This window comes from Pyrgilauda ruficollis, unplaced genomic scaffold, assembly GCF_017590135.1.
Source record: "Pyrgilauda ruficollis isolate IOZ18807 unplaced genomic scaffold, ASM1759013v1 scaffold5, whole genome shotgun sequence".
In the NCBI taxonomy this organism is placed as follows: domain Eukaryota; kingdom Metazoa; phylum Chordata; class Aves; order Passeriformes; family Passeridae; genus Pyrgilauda; species Pyrgilauda ruficollis.
The window spans coordinates 86237-100547 of NW_024526599.1; the positions used below are offsets into that span (position 1 = coordinate 86237).

At 38.3% G+C, this 14311-nt stretch overlaps 1 long non-coding RNA gene across 4 annotated transcripts; it reads left to right on the top strand.

Annotated features, from left to right (window-relative positions):
- The first annotated feature begins 10713 nt into the window (after nucleotides 1–10713).
- On the top strand, nucleotides 10714–14096 carry LOC121360378. Of its 4 annotated transcripts, XR_005956192.1 has the most exons (4): nucleotides 10750–10798; nucleotides 11034–11259; nucleotides 11821–13675; nucleotides 13852–14096. It is a non-coding gene; the product is annotated as an uncharacterized LOC121360378 (long non-coding RNA). The 4 variants fall into 4 exon arrangements; XR_005956191.1 differs by having other exon boundaries at nucleotides 10714–10798; nucleotides 11058–11259; nucleotides 11821–14096; XR_005956190.1 differs by having other exon boundaries at nucleotides 10742–10872; nucleotides 11058–11259; nucleotides 11821–14096.
- The last annotated feature ends 215 nt before the right edge of the window (nucleotides 14097–14311 follow it).

Consider the following 14311-nt stretch of genomic DNA (forward strand, 5'->3'; position numbering starts at 1 on the left):
TTGCAACTGATAAAGGAAACCTTGTACTGCTCCCATGGAAGTACCAAGCAAGTCTAGTGAGGAATTTTCAGGAATCTAAGGAAGTAAAATCCTTAATCTAATTGAACATAAGGATCATTTGTTTATCTAGCATCTTTATTTGACTTTGAATAAAGCAAGGGTAAAATACTTTGCAAGTAGCCATTAGTTTTGGATCTATGGAGTTAATTAGAGTTTCATTTTAGTCACATTAGTGTGTCAGCTGCTGTTCTATTGTAGTCCCTGTGATCACTCAGTTGGTTTGCACACACCCTAAACAAGCTCTCCGTGATGCTTGTTTGGGTATACCAAGCAGGCTAGATCTTGTAAAAGCAAAAGAGCAGTTTCTCTTTAGGCACATGGTATCTCTTACCATGTGTCATCTTTCAGTTCCCACGCCTTCCCATCCCTTACAGCTTCTTTCCTGATGTGGGCTCTCATTTTAGCCCAAGATGATGCCATAATAAGTAATTTAAGATGTGCTTTGATGAATTTCTCTTACTTAGAGGAAACCCAGTGAGGCCATTTTATGGATTGCCACACACAAAGACAGGCTCTTAGCCTGCCCAAACAACATGAGAAATCCAGGAAGGTATGCAGTCCACACAGTCAGTGTGGCTTCACTACTGTTAGATGTGTAAAATCTAAGAAACAGCAGGCACATCACTGCTGAGAGACAAATAGGACAGATTTAGTGGGATTCTCCTTTCTACTTCATTCACACAAAAATCTTCTGACTCCAAAGGAAGACACATACAAAGTATGCTAAAGGTCCCTTAAAACAGATGATTATTTTTTTCCCTTGCTTAATACAGTCCTTAGTATTCTTGGTATTTTCAAGCGTAAGTAATCAATTATCAGCAGTCTACAAGATCATGTTTCATTTTGCAGTGTAGGTGGCTATGTAGCTTGTGTGCCACTACCTTGGCATTGCTAAGGGGAAAGGAGGTGGGATGTAGCTGCAGACTAAAGTTGAAATTGTGCCAGCTTTTGGGTGCTGTCTGTTTGTACAACTGTGGAAGCAGCTCCTCAAATTCCCACTGTACTTCTTACAGTGGATTATGGGTTCAGAGCAAATACTACTGGCAGAAAGGCAGATTGAGGACTCGCTTTGTCTTTAAAAAAAATCAAACAGAACTACCAGAGCGGGGAAAAAACATCAGCTGGAATTTTTGCCCCCTCTCTATTCTCTAAAGGAATCACTAAGATCCACAAGGTATCTTTGTCTTTCTGTTGCAAATAATAGGCAACTTCAGATTACAAAGCAGCGTATTTGTTATGCTCATCTGGCAAGACTCTGCTGTGGAAGTAGTGCAGGAATTCCTTGCGCTGGCAGGAATGATAATCCTCTGAGCACTCTGCTTCTCCATGTGCTTAGAACAGCAGGGTAACAAGCCACAGGAACAGAGTCCCTTCTTGTCAGTATGGTTTGGTATGACATGGCTTTTCAAAATGTGGGGGAATGCGAGGTAAAGTAGGGCATGTCACTTACTGCTGCAGGCTGCCAGCTTCTTAATTCTCTTTACAAACCCCACCTCCTCCATCATTTAAGTGATGATTTTCCCCATGGCACCATATCAATTTGTATTTTAATATGCAATGAATGTTTTTAATGCACCATATTGTGCTATGCTGTCTTTTGATCGGGTTTCTTACAGGTAGTTCACCTACTTTGTTTTCACCTGTGTTGCCATGAAATGCTTTCCACAATATAAAGGTTGGACATAAGTCCCTAGTGCACAGGTTTGGCTATAAGACTGTGCCACAAGGCTGGCATGTTTGTGTCTGTTCATGGCTTCATGAGAAAAATGGAAAATAGGCCAAGAAATTATGGTGGTATTGCAAGGAAGTCTGTACACATATAAATAATATTTAAAAGCAACAACAATAAAATCACCACCAACAAACCAAATTAATAAACTGTTGATTTCAAAGGCACATATTTAGGAAAGAAGCAATAATTAGAAAGAATGAAAATACAGACTTAAGAATCCTTAAGAATCCTTTTTTCTCTTTTTTCCCTTATACAGACTTGGTTGGATGAATTCTGTGACTTGCCTCATGCATCTCCTGTTGAGACCACATGAGTCAGGATACCAGACTCATTCACTTTCTTGTGCTTAGCCTCAAAATGTGTCCATGTGTAAAAGCATTTTGCCCCTGAGACAAAAGTCCTGTGAAGAGTGAGCATATTTGGAAGCTCAGGAAACCCAGATCTGGCTGCTATTTCTGTAACACTCATTCCCTAATTCTGAGAAGCTGCACAGTTTCTCAGTTTCCTCATCTGAATAATATGGGGAGTATCCACCTCTTTTGAAAATGTGTAGTGGGAGCGATTTAGCTGATGGGAACAGATTTCTGTACGGCAATAACAGCATTTCTTGCATTAAAAAGAAAAAAAGTGTTTTTATCATATTGTACAATGCTCTATAGGGACTGAAGACATACTTTCCAAAAATATTCCCAAGATGCCTGGAAAGGCTATAATCATTGTAAAATGAGTATGCACAGTAGTTGTACTGATGCACAGAGTTGAACTGGTCACACTGTTACTCTTATGCACTCTAATTCTTAAGAGGTATTTCATAGAGTGCCAGTAATATGAATCTTATAAAGTTTCAGCTCAAGAATGTGTAAAAATGACATATTTCTGCTCAATAACATGGGTATCTGTGTGTATTCAGGAAAGATTCGTTATTCAGTCCCTTTATTTTCTTATTTTCCGGGATTTCTAGGGTGCTTGTATTTCTATAGATACAATATATGTTGAGGACTTATCTTAAAATACACAATAGATAGCAACTTCATATTTTTAATATTTTATTCTGATTCCAAATCTCTCCTGTCTTCTCTTTGTATACCTACCCTTGGGAGGCAACGTGCTGAACAGCAAACAGCATTTCTTAGAAACACAAGTCTAAGAAAGTGGATTATTCATTAGAAATATTACGCTTCTTGGCTTATAATCATGATACTTGTGGACATCAAACCTTCACAGGTTCTTTTTTCTATTTTAAAGCATTTCAAACAAGTTGAATCTGAGGTCAACTTTCAATATAGTTCATGCTGTCAAGCCACTGAACATGTAATGTCAGAATTATCCTGTAAAAGTCATCTTAAAAGTCAATGTGGCTTGCTTTGGCAACAGACTTGTTTGGAAAAGTGAAACTGCTGTAGATACTTTATTAAGATTCTAAACAGGAAGGGGTACAAAGTAAATGGCTACAGAGCTGGTATGTGGTTTGGGACTGAGACTGCCACACTTGGTAATTAACTTCAGTGCTTGTAACTTTTTAATATTAACTGTCACATAATACTGTGGAGTTGGAGCTTTTCAAATTGATGTCTTTTCTGCATGAGGAGACAAAAGGAACAAAAATCCTTACCTGCCTTTCACAGTGGAAAGAATATAAGAAATCAGAATGCTTCCTCTCTTCAGTGCTGTGTGTTTTGCAGCATCTGTAATGTGCTGCATTCAGGAATGTGTTACCTCTATAAATTGTGGAATGTGTCTAGGGTCTTTCAGTCCTTGAAGTGTGACAGACCATTACCTTATATTCAGTGGCTGGAATTTGCTGTCGATGGAAAACACAGAACTGCATCACTACTCACTCTCCTGAAATTAAAATTTTGTAGGTATAGAGAAATAAAAAGTCTGCAAATGCTGCAGACCTGAAGCTATGTACAGAGAGCACTGACACAACTAGGAACAATGGAAGTCACACCTGAGCTTCAGATACAGCAGAGGCCTGAGAAGTTGCAGGATGATTGGACTTTTCCCTGAGTTCCTCCATGGTTTTATATCAGTGCTCAATAGACTTCGTCATCTGCACACAGTGCAAGCTTTCTGCTGAGTATCCTCAGGTAAGGTAGCCCAGGTCTAGCACTCCACAGGGCGCACAGAAAATGTGAACCCAGATCTCCTGACATCATACACCTTTTGTTAAGTCACCAAAACTAAGACTGGAAATTTTAAAGGTAATAATGGTACACAAAGAAACAAATATGGACTAGAAGAAAGTTTTCAGAAGTCTGACATTGTTTATTTTATTTTGGCAGGGTTTTTTTGTGGGTTGGGGTTTTTTTGTTTGGTTTTTTTTTTGTTGTTGTTGTTTGTTTGTTTGTTTGTTTGTTTTTGGGTTTTTTTGACCTCTACAAACCAGTTTCCCACTACAAATTAAATGGATTCAGGTCCTCAAAGTCTTGCTGTGGTCCCCTTGTCCTTTAACCTGCTTCCCTTTGCATCTAGACTTGGCTTGTTTCCTTCTTCATGTGGTGGTCTTTCCTGTCAGAAAGAGATGGGTGCAACTTTTGTGCATTTGATTCTTCAGCTGACAGCAGCCTCTCCACCTCAAAAGAAAGGTTTTGGTTGTTGGCTTTTTTTTTTTGTTGTTGTTGTTGATTTTTTTCCCCCACTATCAGACATCTGGCATCCTGGAAAAAGTTTTCTTGCTTGTGCTTCTCGTCCTAATGCAAACCTGGGCTCCTTGTACCAAATGGAATAAAGGGTCAGAAGGGAAGATTGATGATTACATGGCCTCACCAACCAACTCTCAGGTTCATGCACTCTGATAAAGTAAGTGAAAGTACTGTGTCCCCTTCCTGTTCTCAGCTCTGCTTTTTATCTGAAGAGTTAAGCCTCTGATGTGTTTTACAATAAAACAGCACAAGACCATGAGACGAGTTTAAAACGTGGCATCACGCTGTGAATAACTTCTGTGGCAGAGATGAGAGTATTCCATCTGCAGTGCAATGCAAGAGCAGCACTGCTGGTGGAAATCCAGCTATAAATTGCTGTCATGCAATGTTCCAGGGCCTTTTCTGAGAACAGAGGTGTACAGGGGACAGCTGTAGAGCAGAAACCAAAGTGTCAGTCCCAAGAAGTTCTGTCTCCCAGTTAAGTGAACCAGCAAGAATAATTCAGGGCTCCAAGTGAAGTTTGGTTTTGAATTGCAAAAATAAAATTATGTAGTGAGTTTATATTCTTGCATTATCTCCCCTGTAGCTCAAACAGTGCTTGTCCATTGTTGCAGCTAAGATTATACAAAACTTCTTTTTAGAGTCAGCATAAAATCATCAAAGGCCCATGAAGAAAAAAACAAGTAGTAATTTTTTACACCCACATTTCTTTCTTCAGCAATGGCATTTGTCTCAAATGAGAGAAAGGCTCCATTAAAAAAAAAATAAAAAAACAAAACAAAAACCAAAAAAAGAAACGGTAATGCTGGAACAAAAACTTTCAAAAAACTTTCAACTTTTAGCATTTCTGTAACCTAACAAGACCCAATTTTCATGTCTTAATTTATAATCTTGGTGTAAAGAGAAAATATGGTTTTGTTTTTCTTGTTTTAGACTTGAATAATGGAAGGATTATTTATATACATTTACTGCATTTACATAGAAGATATGTTGGTTTTAACATCTGTCAGAGAGCTGCATCTTAAATTGCTTTTAGTGATCATCGTTTGGCTGTTATTTTCTGGAGAGTTGGGGACTTCAGACTGGTTTTGAGAATTCTTACTCCAGCAAGAGGACAAATCCAGCCTGATTTTAAAAAGTGCTCTCTATTTACCGTGTATACAACTGGAATTCAGTGGTGAAATTATCCAGGGAATGTGTCAGGAAAGGTGGTCGTGTATGAGAGCACGCAGAGAAAGCTGGAGAAATCATAAAATGGAAAGAGCTTGCAAAAAAGGAGTCGGCTTTAGTGGATGGGAGATTAAGGGACTGTCTGAAATATGCACTATATCACACTGGCTGGTGCTGCAGTGTTCAATATTAGTCCACAAAATTTGTCATGCTGTCTCTCCCCGTGATATTCACTGTTATGGAAGACTCAGCTTATGGAGCCTGGCAGCAGAAAAGAGAAGAGGAGTTACCCAGATGACTACACACTGTTTAGAATTTCTGCATTTGGGGGACATTATGGAATTGCTAACAAATTAGTCTATTTTAATTGTAGTGGCATGTATGTATTTCCTGTCCCAACATATCCATGCCTATTCTTAGCACACCAAAAGAATTGCAGATTTTTTTTCCCCCCTTCAATACAAAGAGCATGAAGAAAAGTTATTTTCTAGACATCAAAGAGAATGAAGTCAAAATGACCAAACACAGAAAATTGAACATAAATCTAAATATTGGCTTGTTCTATGCCATTTAATGATATCAAGACCAGCTATTAGAGAGAGCAAAAAGGGAAAAAAAAAGATTTCCCCAGAGTTCATTATTTAATAATAGACAAAAAGTAAATTCTAATTTGGACTGTAATGTGGTGAAAATAGCCTATTTGGACCTTAGTACAAGGATAATGTGGTAATTCAGACTGTCATTTCAGTAAGACATATTAGGTACTTAAGTCTGGACTTGCACATGAGTGATTTTTATTTCTAGTGTTTCACCTTTCAGATTTCTTGTATCTGAACATATCTAAGCTTACTGAAATACAAATTTAGCCGTAGGCGTCCCTTAACTGCAGCTATGTCATCAGTGTAACACAGGAAACCAACAGTTCAGAGTCAGAAGTTAAATATATCAGAGGAAACTGGAGGAGTGTACAGGCAGAGGGCAGTTTCTTACATGGAATATTGGCAAGGAACACCAGATACCTGATGGCAAAAATATCATGCGAGCATACTTCTCTTATTTCTTTTTCCCCAATACTGGGTTTACGCAGCATAAAACAAAAACCCAAACAAACAAACAAACAAACAGGGATGGCTGCCCAGACTGAGAAGAGTTCAGGCATTTGGCACACAGTCAAAGTGCAGGACAAAGTGTTCCGCTGGTGAGGAAAAGGCACCAAAAAGTAGAGCAGAAAGAACTTCTTGAACACTGGTTGGTTTATTGGTTGGAGGAGTCTAACCTTAGGTACATATGAGGGAATGGACTTGGTGAAGCAAAAAGCAAGATTGTACATCTTTGCTTAGAGTAAGTTAAAATAACCTCCTTTTGAAAGCCTTAGAAAACCTGTGTGTCTGTCTGCATCTGATATCAGGAACGTAAATTCATATCCACTGCAAGATCAGGAAAAGGTATTTTCCTAAGGCACAGATCACAGTGGGCTTTCTGAAAAGAATATTGGTCCTAGGGCAAAAAGCAGCTGAAATCCCTGAGGTTTAGGACAAGAGCATTACAGGGATGCTCCAAGCAGTCTGCTTCATTGTTTTTAAATAACATCTCTAATTTTCAGAAGTGCTCAGCCTCATTTGTGTCCATAAGAAGAGAGAAAAGTAGCAGTTTTCAATTAGAACTTTGAATTTAAGCGCTTAAACATGGATTTAAGAAACAAATGCTTTTGTTTTTTTCTTAAAAAATAAAAAGGTGAATAGAAAAAGAAAATAAAATCCCATGTCTCTGTTCTTAACTGGTCCCAGTTACCTGTGCAGGGGCAGTCTCTTGGAGCCTGGATGCACCTCCAGCAAATCCTGCAGCATTCCTGTTGGAAGCCTTTGCAGAAGTGTATTTAGAAGGAGAGTCTTGCTTGGAGTGTAAGGCCATATTTTAGAGGAACTCTGGTCCAGCTTCCACTGGCATAGATGACAATTTTAGTGCTGAATTTGTCAGCTTCTCCTCTAAATCACACAGCTTTTCTCCTTTTCTTGTGTATACAGGTTTTTATTTTCTTTGGCAAGACCCCAAATACAAAGAGCATGCACTGAATTCCAAACTGTGCCATTGTCCACCTCTTTCCGGCATTTTTCTGATTCTCTTGAGTTTGCTTTGAACCTTATAGACTCTAGTCCGCAGCTTTTCACATTCACTGACTGAAAAGAGTTTAAGAAGGGTTAGAAGCATAAAATTTTGACTGTGGCAGTAGCTGAAGAACAAACTTTAATGTATGAAGGCCTCGAACAAAAGGGTGGAAGACTTGTGGGTAGGCACTGTTAAGTTTATTGATGGAAAAAAATGCATTGATCTTGCACTGAACCAGTGGAACGTGGCAATGGTAAAATGTCATTAAGATTAGTTTGATTTCCATGCATAACAGTAACTTAGGGCTCTTTCAGATATGGCAGATCCAATTCCTTTCTGCTGTACCTCCAAATAACTTTGTTGGGTTTGTTTGCTTTAACTATTATAGTGCTCTCTTGGTTGGGTGTGCTTATAACTCATTTGAGTAGTGCTGGTTAAAACTGAAATAACATCGATGTAAGCGACACCTTTCACTTCAAATTGAGATGGCAAAATATGTTCAGCCTCTTGAGAGGAAATGACAAAGAGCTATGGCATACTAAAGGAAAGCTGAGCATTGTAACTCTTGGGATCACATTGAGAAACTCTTTGTAAGGCCACGGCCTCCCACTTCATATTTTCAAGTGTCCAAACTGACTTTAATTCTGTTCAAAAGGAGGACAGTCAGACTTTTCTTTTTCCTTCAAGTTTGCGTTCTCATTTCTCTCACTTTCACAAAGAATGTTACCTCAGAAACATTAAATGGGAAACATGTGCTTCAGGGCTAATGGTACTGCTTCTTTGTAAGGTCAGCTCCGAAGTCTCAACACAAAGGCTTTGTTAATCTAAAGTGAAATAAAAGCAGCTGTCATAAAGCATGTGATATATAAACTTTCATTTAAAGTTGTATTATATTCCTCTTATTATTTTTGATAGTCTGAATAGAGAGAGAGAAAAATATTTATTGAAAGGATAAAAAGCAGCACTCTTCTAAACTTCTCAAGAAAGGGGAGACAAATATTTTGTCACTGATAAAAAGCCACTATCTTTAAGTGCCTTTTTTTCCCCGCCTTGGTTCTCATTTCTCTTAGATTATATATTCTGCCTACAAAAGAACAAGGAGTGTTGGTAACTGAGAATAGCAGACAAGAAAGATAAATTTTACAGCTTTTTAAACCAAAGAAAGAACATTTTGCCTTTTATTTATTAAATTCTCATTTCATGACTCCTCCACTAAAGGATTTAATTTTGGTTGGTGGTCCCAAGGAAAGGATTTTTCCCACGTTCCTACTTTGCCTATCTGAAAGTTGCAATCAATATTGACCAGAAGCAAGTGTTGCTGTTCATGTCATGAGACCTCTGTGTATTGATGAATACTGTTTTTTCCTCTCAATGCAAACAGAAGTTGCTTCTGTCTACTACTGACCCCTCCAATCCCTGCCTCATGTCTCATTAAGATTAATGCAGTTTATGAGGTTGAGTTACTCCCTGCTACAAATGATAATTTGCTCTTTTTTTGGAGTAACTTTAGGTGTTATACATTGAGACCCAAAGAAAATGGTTCACATCACAGGAGCTTCATCTTGGATGTGCATTGGGGAAAATCACTGGCCCTGCTGGATTGCTTGACAGAAGGTTCCAGCTAAGAAATCCATGGATTCTTACCTGCCAGGACACATGAACATCGGTTGCCAGATATGAAGAGTTATCCTCATGCTGTTCATTTTGTGATAGTATCTATAGTGCTTTTACAATGTTTTTAGTTATATGTAGGTGCCAAGAAAAAATGCTCCCATTTTAAAAACCATTAATCACTGTGTGTGTCTGATTCCTCTCTCTAAAGATTCTTTTGCAAAGACAGGTATTAAAAATCAGGACCCATAGAAAACTTGGAGGCCAAACTATTTTGTTAAGAAAATTAGAAACTTTTAGATGAACAGTTTCAGCTGTCTTTTCATTTTTCTAACTTCAAAATTAATTTATGGGTTTATCTTATTTAACATCTGTATAATATATTTCATATTTTTGCTCCCCCACCCTCAGCAAATCTTTCTGCATTCATTGTAGATATTTTTATTTAAGTGTAGTTTTATGATGGGATAAAAAGCCTTTGTTTTCAGTGTACAATTATAGCTATTCTTTATAAAGCCTATATCCATTTCATAACATACATATTGAGATACTTCTTTTTGTGAACTTTAACTGGAATATCCCAAAATCTCTTTTATAACTCTTTTGGATATCTTTCTTTTGTTTTTATTCTTTATTTTCTTCTCTGGAAAAATCACAGTTTCTCTTTTTACAGTTCTTCAAGAAATCAGAAACCTTATTAAAAACTGTCAAAATTAAAAAGGCATGTTCTGTGAAACCAGAATATCTGTGTAAGAGTTTTTATTGTCCATTCTTCCTTTTACACAAGATCAAAGCATCAAGGGACAAGAAAATAGGGTGAGAAAAGTCAATTCAAGCTTGCAGAATTCATGCTGTTGCCAAATATTTACCCAGTGATTCATCAAAAATGTTGCAAAATGTAGTACTGGATTTTTAATGATCACAGGTTTCACTGCCAGTTCTTGTAAGACATCCTGTTTTTGTACAGTGCTTTAAACAAAAGAAAAAATCAATACATTAGCTTGAACCATAATTCAGGGGCAACTGGAAGCACTAATGGGATGGACATAGCTCATTATGAAGTGGTTTTTAATGGAATGTAAATACTTTATTTGGCAGTACTAGAAAACTCACATTTAATTTGACTGTAGAGAAATGTCTTGTAACTGAACCAGTTCCTGTTTCTGCTCACAGAATGAAGAGATTCCTCAAGAGTGAGATGAATTCTAAAAAAGAAATGGCACAGGCATAGCAGGAGTAATTTCTCTCATTTCAGTTAGCTGAAATAAAAGGTGAAATTTCAGAACTACAAGCCATAAACAAACAGGCTGCTTGTTAAAGAACACTGAGGTGGTTGATAGGAATCCTTGTCATGTGAAACGAACGGACATACAGGAGGTGCAAACAGACCCTGACCTTTGCTGGCAAATTAGGCATTGCTTAAGCAAGGCAGTGAAAGTAGAGAAGAGCAGAGGAAACAAGGTGAAACAGAGAGGTACGAGTCAATATCATAGGAGTTCAAGGACAAAATAATTGTGAATGTAGTCAAGATAATTATACCTTATCAAGGTAATAATATATAACTTATTATTCAAGGTAATATAGAACTTAACAATTAAAACTGAAACTTGTCTGCATGAAATCTCTTATTTTGTTGAATGCGCACAAACTGCTAATATGAAAGGGCTTGTTCCAACAATTTCTAACTACTGGGAATTGCTGCATTCCAGCTGCTGGCTATGTTCCCTCTATAGGTGGCTGTACTTCAGACACTGGCCTATTCTACTGTTCCTGTTTTATGAGGAGCAACGCTGTAAGAGGAGCTCAGTCTGTGAGGAAGAGGAGAGGCACTGAGAGGCTTCAGCGCCTGCAGCATTTTCCTGAGTGCCCTTTCCATGGTGCTCTGCACAAAAGTGAAGCCAGTCCAGATACCTCTCTTTTTCAGCCTAACCACAGGTACTTTCCACCATGTTTTCTACTATATCATATATCAGAAACTTACTTAAAAAAAAAAAAGCAGAATTAATTAGTACAACCATATAACCTATATATTAATGACATCAGCTTATAGATAGCAAGAAAAGAGAAGCAGATGCTGAGAGGTAACTCTAGAAACTCAGTTTTAAGGAGGAGAACTGCTACCAAAGATAAGTTTTGCTGACAAAGCATAGTATGCCTGCTATTTAAGCTGCATAGCATGTGTCTATATGAACAGCTTACTTTAAAATTTATTTTAGGACTGACCCGTGACCTTTTTTTCATATGACATTCTTAAAAGTGAGAATGCATAGTTCAGTGCAATGAACTGTATTGTACAACCACGTATAACCACAAAAGTTATATATATACTAATGAAGGTATAAGATAGAGAACAAAGTTGGAATGAAATGCATGGGAAAACTTTGGCTCTCATGCTACACAGAAAAAGGCAGGCAGATTTGTCTCTTGAGAAACATGAAGGAAAACACATAACTAAAATTTTAAACATACAAGTTTTTTGGCTTCTCTTCCTTCCAGGATTACTGAGGTAATGAAGATGGGATTCTACTTGTACTTTTAGAAATGTTATTAATGGGATTCCTGATTGCCAATGAAAGTCTTTGCTGGCTCCTGATGGACTGTATTAATTTCTTTTGGAGCTGTAAAACACTGACTGTTCCAAATCATCTTAAAGATGCCCCTTCTCAGTCACTCCAGGAGAAAATTTCCAGAAAAAAAATCCATCAAGCTGAACACATGTGAGCAAGGAGAGGTGCCCAGCCTTTCTAAAAGGAGCAGCAGAGAACTGGGCACATGCTGCTCCATGGCACTCATACCCTTCTCCAGTGCTGCTCCTTTGGCAGTGTTTTCACGCTCAACATACAGCAGCAAAGAATATTAAAACATGGAATCTTCACCCTGCTGTTAAAAGCATCACCGACAACAAAATATGCATTGTAAAGAATTGTCGAGTTCTTACTTGACCATGGTATTCTACATCCAAAAGTAGAGAAGAGTGTAAGAAAAGTGGCTCAGACTAAGCTGAATAGGAATTAGAGTGCAAGAAGAAGAGGGCTTGCACAAATCTGTAAGACTGAACAGTGGAGAGGCAATAAAAGAGAAGATTTGCTGGAGAAAGGAACCTGAAGCCCAAAAGGAAATCTATAGACTTCTTGCAATGTTTTTCTTTAGATTACAAACCAAGTGGTGTCAAGGAAAGGTGTTAGAGTTTAGAGATCTCTGAGGGAAGTCCCTCTCTCTTCACTTTTGAAATAAAAGGTTTTCCAAATACTCTTGCAAATAAAACAATAGAAAGAAAATATGTGGTTTCTTTTGAGACATGCACAGAAGCATTTATGGCAGTTCTAAAGCATTGTTGATATGATGCTGTTATCTTTTTTTAGCCAGCAAAATTGTGGCTTTGATCCTTAACACCTTTGTAACACAGGTGATGCAATACAAATGGGATTGCTCTTGGCATGCCATGGGAAGGTTTTGCTCCTTTTTCTCAAGATGGGTGAGAATGGATCTGTTCTGTGAAGTTGGTTTTTCTCTAAAGAGCTACAGTAATGCTTGATGTGCAGTTAGTTATTTTAATTCTTTAACACTAAAAGAGAAGCTGACTTCTGCTGAGCAGCAGCCTCTGGTTTTCTGCATTGAATAAAGGAGGTGAGTGGCTGGGTGCTGAAGCAAAGTTGCTGTCGAGGTTTGGGACTTATTTATTAAGGTACAGAATGAAGGAGTGTTCTAGATTTAAGCTGGGGAGGAAGAGAAGATAGACTGGCATAGTGAAGAAGTGGTGCAGTTTCATAGGTTAAATGGAGGATACGTGAATGAAATCCTGTTTGCTGCTTATAGGTGCATAAAAGGATGTGGATCACCGTAAATATCTTGGTATTTTATGGTACTTGTTGCCTGTGGAAGATGCATTTGTCCCTGTTTATCTTAATATGTCAGTGTCTTTATGCTTCTCTGCTGGATGAATTGAAATTTAGAGGCTCTAAATCTGATTAAAAAAACCTTTTTGGTCCAGGCTTGGGAGAGTTTCAATGAAGCTGTTTCTGTGCATGTCTAAGAAATTCATCCACTCTCTGATTGCTACCAAATAGCTCCAGTCTCTAGAGATTTGTTCTAACTTGTGAGCTTTCTGGGGAAGCAGTTGACAACTCAGTTTTCAGTTGGGCTGTTATGGAGCTGTGGACGTCATTTGGATATGGATCCAGTGTAAAGCTGGAGGAGAGGAAAGCATCAGCCTCACTGCTTCTGGAGCCTTTCTCGAATGGCCGGTTTGTGTGAGGGCCTGGCTGCCGTAATATGGAACTGAAACCTGGCAGAGAGACTGGTTTAGGTCTGCCTGAGAAATAGTGGTTTGTTTTCCAAGCTCCACTCTGAGGTAAGTTCTGTGTGCTGCACGTCTTTAAGTCATATGTGTGTTTTGGTAGGTGGACTGTCGGAATATGAACATACGTCAGGTTATCTTCCCAACAGGCTCAAGGGGAGGCATTTAGCTATTAGTGACAGTGAATTCAGTCCTGGAGGTAGTGAGTTGAAAGGGCTTTGTGTTTACAGGTATGTGCAGCTCTGCAGTGTGTTCTGCATCTGCTGATGTGTAGGGAAGAGAAAGGCAGTGATGCTGTGGTGGAGCTGTTAGAGGAAAGCAGTTAATGCCTGCCACTATAGCCCTCACTGCTCTCCGTGGATGCCCTGGTGATGGAGGTGATGCAGCTCAAAACCGAAGAGGAACCTCTACTGGTGTCTGTGAGAGTTGGTGCTTTTCAAAGAATTATTCCTTTTCTACTCATGCTGATCTTAGGATGCCACATATGGATGTGAAATGATTAAAGAAAGTATTTTTAAACTCCTGTGTTCACTTCATTTTGAATTTATGCAAATAGGCCAACCCCGTAAGTTTCATTTTATTGTTCCTTCTCACAAAGAAGAGTTTAACCAACTTTAAAGGAAACAGGGAAGTTTGTATGGAAAATCTGAGGCTGGAGTCAATTAGCCTAAATATTGAAACAGTCTTTAT